The sequence below is a fragment of the Passer domesticus genome, chromosome Z (genome assembly GCF_036417665.1).
Source record: "Passer domesticus isolate bPasDom1 chromosome Z, bPasDom1.hap1, whole genome shotgun sequence".
NCBI lineage: Eukaryota > Metazoa > Chordata > Aves > Passeriformes > Passeridae > Passer > Passer domesticus.
In genome coordinates this window covers 49,173,657-49,180,243 of record NC_087512.1, presented here as the reverse complement: position 1 = coordinate 49,180,243, position 6,587 = coordinate 49,173,657, and the positions used below count along the sequence as shown (strand labels likewise).

The following is a 6,587-nucleotide window of genomic DNA, read 5'->3' as shown; positions in this document are numbered from 1 at the left end:
GGGCAGGGCCCACTCGGTTAGTAGAGCCTCGGGTATTAACTAACCAGGTGGCCTTTGCCAGATGCTGCTCCCAATTTTTGAAAGATCCCCCACCTGAGGCTTTTAAGGTGGTTTTTAGCAGCCCATTGTACCTTTCCACTTTTCCCGCAGCTGGTGCATGGTAGGGGATATGGTACACCCACTCAATGCCATGTTCTCTGGCCCAGGTGCTGATAAGGCTGTTCTTGAAATGAGTCCCGTTGTCTGACTCAATCCTCTCCGGGGTACCATGTCTCCACAGGACTTGCTTTTCAAGGCCCAGGATGGTGTTACGGGCAGTAGCATGAGGCACAGGATAGGTCTCCAACCATCCCGTGGTGGCCTCTACCATTGTGAGCACGTAGCGCTTGCTTTGGCGTGTCTGAGGCACTGTGATGTAGTCAATCTGCCAGGCCTCCCCATAGTTGTACTTGGACCACCGCCCACCATACCATAGGGGTTTCACCCTCTTGGCCTGTTTGATGGCAGCACACGTCTCACAGTCGTGGATAACCTGAGAAATACTGTCCATGGTTAAATCCACCCCTCGGTCTCGTGCCCACTTACAGGTGGCATCTCTACCCTGATGACCTGAGGCATCATGGGCCCATCGAGCTAGGAATAACTCTCCCTTGTGCTCCCAATCTAGGTCTATCTTGGACACCCCTATCTTTGCAGCCTGATCTACCTGCTCATTGTTTTGGTGCTCCTCATTGGCTCTACTCTTGGGGACATGGGCATCTACATGGCGGACCTTCACAGGTAGCCTCCCTACCCTGGTAGCGATGTCTTTCCACTCTTCAACAGCCCAAATTGGTTTTCCTCTACGCTGCCAATTTTCTTTCCACCTCTCCAGCCATCCCCACAGAGCATTGGCTACCATCCATGAATCAGTGTAGAGGTAGAGCTTTGGCCACCTCTCTCTTTCACCAATGTCCAAGGCCAGTTGAACAGCTTTGAGTTCAGCAAGTTGGCTTGATCCACCTTCTCCTTCAGTGGCCTCTGCAGCCTGTCGTGTGGGGCTCCATACAGCTGCTTTCCACTTCTAGTGCTAGTAGCAACAGCCATTGGTTGAGGCTTATTGTTTGGTTTAACCGCTGGCTTAGGCTCACTATGTGGTTTAGCTGCTGGCTTTGAGCCTGGGGTGTTGGTTGCAACCTGAGCGACTGGGATAGCTCTTGATGTATCTCCCTGCCCCCCTTCCTCTGTCTGCTGCCCTAGAGTATCTAGCAGTGTGCGATAAGCATATGCCAGGGCCCAGCTCACTGCAATGATCCTTTTCTCCTTAGGGCCATCATTGAGATACTTCTCTTTCAGATATTTCCCCACCTCAGCTGGGTTCTGAATTTGTTCATAGGGAAAGTCCCAGACTATAGGGTCAGAGAATTCCTTCAGGATTTGGCCCATATTTTCCCATTTTCCACCCCACTCAGGATTCTCCACACGTGGGTCTACTTCTGGGTCAGGGGTCTCATCAGCTCTTCTAGACATCTCAGCCCTCATTCTAGAGAAGCTGCAGACCATATAGAGGAAGCCTACCAGATTAAATGCCAGAAAGATGGTCTCTTTAACATTCAGGGGAAACTGAACATTCTCCACAAGTGACATAACAGATTCAAAGGAGAAGAAGGAAAGGAAAGGCTGGAAAGCCTCATTCCCTGCTCCTCCTCTAACCAGCTGGGTGCAATTACTAATAAATTCCCAAAACATACTGCTAGAACTGGGATGCAGGGTAGGACGAAGAAACCATAAACCATACATATCGTAAACAGACACCAGTATTTTTGTAAATGCCCTATAAATCATTATCACCAAGGTGAACACAATAGCTAATCCAATCCGTGCCCTTTTACCGCAAAAACTACGTGATAGGGACAATAATCATAGTGACCAGAAAGGTATTGAAACCTCAAAAAGGTCTAGAGACCAGAGCCACATAAAGGCCTCCCCAAGAGACATTACAAATTCAAATAACATGGCTACTGGGTACTTTAACCTACTACACACCAAGCACAACAAACCTGCAATCAATAAAGGGTTTTTTTCCACTTTCTCAAGCCACGCATTGGGCGCCACTAACTGTATTTGTCCTGGTTTAGGGCAAGTTTGGGAGATAACCCCCAAAGGGGCTTCTCTACAAAAGCAGATTCAATTGCCCCTCCCCGCTCCAACCGGTTCGGGAGAAAATATCTCCTTGGAGAAAAAGTGGAAAGAAACCTGTTTATTAAACAATAGAACCCAAACAATATTAAACAATAAAACTTCTCACTGATCCAAAGAAAGCAAACTCAGAACAGTCCCCTCCCCAGGTTGCAGCTCGGCTCACTCAGTCTCTGATCAGTCTCTCTGGTGCTGGAAACGCCGCGGCCCAGGCCCAGCCAGGGGCCACAGGTGGAGCTGCGGGTGCTCTTCTGGGTGTTCAGTCCAGAGCAGGCTTGAACAGGTCCAGGAAAAAAGGAAAAAAAAATCACAGTCCAGGGAACCTCTTTGCCTCAGCTGGCTAAAACTAACTAAAAGCAAGAAAAAGGGAAAAAAGGAGCTCTGTCCGGCTGTCTGTCCATCTGCAGACAACACAGTCCAGGAGCAGGAATGCGGAGGAGTGAGAGCAGTCTGAAAACAAACTGTGTGCTTCTTCCCTCCCCTCTTCACTGTCTGGAAGAGAGTCTTAAAGGTGTAAAACTTATTATTTGGTAGAAACAGAACAAGACGATTGGGGATAAAAGCATCATATAGTCAACCCAGGACAGGATCTTAGGGGGCTTTTCCAACCTCAGTGATCCCAGAAGTCTGTGATTATACATTGCCCAGTAAAACACCATGGATTATATCCATTTTACTGTGGAGGGAGCTCCATTTAGGAATGGGGAAGCAGAGGCCAAGGAAAAATGTTTTCATCTGGAGGGAGACTTATTGGCCATAGAGAAATATGAAAAGATGGAATAAATCATGGCATGATGAACCTAGGGAAGTCTGGGGGAACACTTCATGCAGCGAATAATGAGGTGGCAGCCATCCTCATTTCAAAGTCATGCTTTATTTAGAAATGAAACTTAAGGCCTGGACCAGCTGAAGAAAAAGGTGCAGTGTTTTTCCTGCAACAGAGTGGTTCCTTCCAAAGGTCCCGAGGCAATATGAAAATTACAAAACAGCTTTTCAGCTCGTCACAGAAATATTGGTTTTTTTCTCCATTTAACTGATGGCAAAATCAAGACTACTATTTTAACCTGTATGCTGCAATTGTTGCACAAATAGGTAAGACGATTTGGTAAGTAGAAAGAGCAAGAGGTTTTCATGATGGTAATACAATATTATTGAAAATTTGATGCTTTTATCAGGTAATGGTAATCAACCTTAACTTGCTTGATAAATTCATAGCCCAGAGTGTTGATTTTATCAAAATTACCTTCGCAGTTAAGGGTGTAATTTTCTGCTGGTAAAATGAAGGATGTTCTCAGTACTTTGTAATTGTCCAATTATTTGGTATAATTTTTCTTAATGTTTTAGCATATTCCATGAGTTTCAAGGTAGCTTGAGTGCTCTGCATGGTGTGTCAGCATGCTGAATATGAAGGCACCTGTCAGTGTTTTATCATACACAGTCTTCTTTCTAACTAGGAAAATAACACCTGAGGGTGTTTTTTATTGCTGACTGTGAAAAACACATCACATTTTCTCACACCAGAACACAAAACAAACATTACCCAATTCCCCTTCCACTTCAAAACCAATGTTATTTATTAGAGCCTACCAGGGGACAAAATCATGCCCCATTAAAAGAGTTCTGTGTCACTCAGTGGGGACAGCTGCCACCAAAAATGTGATGATTCTGGGTGCAGTGTTAAATCTGGTACCACTGATGCATTGCACACCTTTCTATCCAGAAATATAGACTCTCCTGATAAACACTGCAACCCCTTGGGAGACTGGTGCTTCCCCAGGGCAGGAGGAAGAATTTGCTGACAGCATGGACACTCCCATCACATCAGATGCTGTCAAGCTCTGCAGCAGCAGAATGAGAAAGGGACTGGCTTGCAATGCACAAGGCAACAAACAACACCAGCGGCACCAGGAAACCTTCAACCAAACCTGAGCTGTGAGCTGCAAAGAGGAAACCTTTCTTAATCTACCTCTATTTACCACCTTTATACACTTAACAGCTGCTTTCCAGCCTGCCTTTCTCAATTTCCACCCCAGCTTTTCTTACATTGTTACCTGAAACAGCAAGAAACATGTCTAAGAGTTTTCAGCTGAACAAGATGAAAACCAAACAGCTGTCTGATGTTGTGGTATGATGTCCTGATTTGCCTCAGTTTCCCCTGATTTCTCCCTGAAATTTCCTTCCCTGGTGGGTTGTCAATCACCTCTCCTTTTCCCCAACCTTGACCCCTGCTGGGCACTGTCTATCAACCCAGAAATTCCAAATGAAATAAATGGGCAGGAGATCTTTCTCCTTTTTAATGCCCTTATTAAAAAGAATCAGCTCTGACGCTGGCAACTATTTACAGACACGAACGGAATGGGACCACACCTGAATAGCGTCGTGAGATGTTTATTTAAGAAGCATCAGTCTCATTACATGGCTATGGCAATGGATCAGTGCGAGCAGCTCGCTATCCAGACAGAACGCCAAGGAAACTTAATGTTGCAACATATTATAAGATAGTTTCAGACCCAGTGTCAGCCAATTACATAGAGCAAAAGCATATTGACAGTCGTTCTATCCAACCACATGAAGCACACGTAGCTTTGGTTAAAACAATAGCAACTTTTTCTCTCATACAATAGTTCATTTAGTAAAGACAAAGCACAGAGCCTTATTCATATTTAACCTTCTAAATATTTACTAAAATATACCTTTTTGCAACTTAGAAAGCCAAACTACATAGCTTTATTTCTCTATTTCTCATGTCTTCGCTACTGCTGATATCTCTTTTCTGCTGCTTAAGCATTTCACTATCCTTACTGTCTCTGAGGTCTTTCTTTTTCCCACCTTTCCTAAAATCCTCTAATCCCACGCCGCAGCTGCTCCCAAGAGTGGCAGGGAGGAGGAGGGTGATGCAGCTTTGTCCGCTGGTCTGCAGACAGAGCTGGGGCTTCCGTCCTCATGGGACAGAAGGAAATTCCACTTTTTCGGTCTAACATTCCAGGTCCTCTTTCTAGTTAAGACCTTTTCAGGTTAGGGTGAGAAGTAAAAGGATCTCAGCAGATACTGGATTAAGCTCCTCATCCTTAGACATCACTTAGGTCTCTTAATTCCATGTTTGCTCGTTGTTTTTAGGGTTTTTTCCCTGGAAGGTTACAAAATCTGGTGAAATGTATTCTCATCTGCATACCAGCTCTGATGTCACTCTGCCCCTGCTACCTGAGGGGGTCTGGTGTCACCCCTGGCAAGCATCAAGGGGGGGTACAATGGCTAATCACCAACCATTAACAGGTAATTGAATGAGAACTCTTAACAATAGGTGGCTGCAACACGCAGGTAACCTTCAATTTAACACCAATTGTTTTGAATTGTTTAACTTTGCAACCTTAAAAAAATTTATAACTTTTTTATTCATAACAGTCCCCCCTCTTTTGCTTTGATCAGGCTTAAGCTTAAGCTTGCATCAATTTGCAATTTTTGGCTCATTAACATAGAATTTCCTATATATTTTGTATTTACTATAAATTTCCTGAGCACTTGGGCAATCATATTTACTCAACTTCATTACTTTTTTTGGTTTTTCCAGGTTAATTTCTTTAGAAATCTTAAGGTTATTCTGTACAGCAGATGCCACTATTTTAATTAAGCAGGGAAATAAGAAGAACAAACTAACAAGTGTACACACAGTGAAGAAGGTTGTAGCTTTCCAACCTCTTTTGGAAGTCCATAGTTTATCCCACCAACTGGAATCAAGTGTAGGAGTCCTTTGATTTCTTACATATGCTAGTTTTCTTATTTCATTTAAGGTGTTTCTAATGACTGCTACAATTAATTTGATTTGATAAATTACTGTTTTGGTTTGGGTGAGTTGGTCATTAATATGATTAAGAGCTAATGTGGTCTGATTAGATATTACCTCTAATTCTGATTGTAGTTTCAGAATTTTGTTTAACATATATTGCTTCTTCAGTTTTTTTTTCTTAAATCATCATATACAGGAACTCTTAAACTTGATCCAGATTCTTTGGATAATATAAAGACAGTTTGTTTTATAATTCTAATGATGCAACTGCCAGACCAGTCTCTTGGCAATTCAGTGGATGTTGTGGTACCATTGATCCAAAACATGTGTTCAGGAGTCTCCTGAAATGTATTAGTTTTTGTCATGCCCTCCCAATATTTAGAGATACCTTTTTTTTTGACCAGATTTACCAGGCTTACTTCAGTAGTATCATGTTCAAAGCACCACCAGGCTTCTCCTACAGGGTGCTCTCCCAGGAGTGGCTGCCTAAAGGTGGCGGTGTTCCGGGCCATCCAATATATTTTCTCATTCTCTTGATAAAGGATCAATTGGGAGAGGTTAACACAATTGTAGTGTAAATTGGTGTGGACTCTTAGCAAGGAACTTACTTCTTTCTCATAGAGAG

At 43.5% G+C, this 6,587-nt stretch overlaps 1 long non-coding RNA gene across 1 annotated transcript; it reads left to right on the top strand.

Annotated features, from left to right (window-relative positions):
• The first annotated feature begins 442 nt into the window (after nucleotides 1-442).
• LOC135291285 (uncharacterized) lies at nucleotides 443-4,420 on the top strand. Its single transcript, XR_010354087.1, has 3 exons — nucleotides 443-587; nucleotides 668-780; nucleotides 3,899-4,420. It is a non-coding gene; the product is annotated as an uncharacterized LOC135291285 (long non-coding RNA).
• The last annotated feature ends 2,167 nt before the right edge of the window (nucleotides 4,421-6,587 follow it).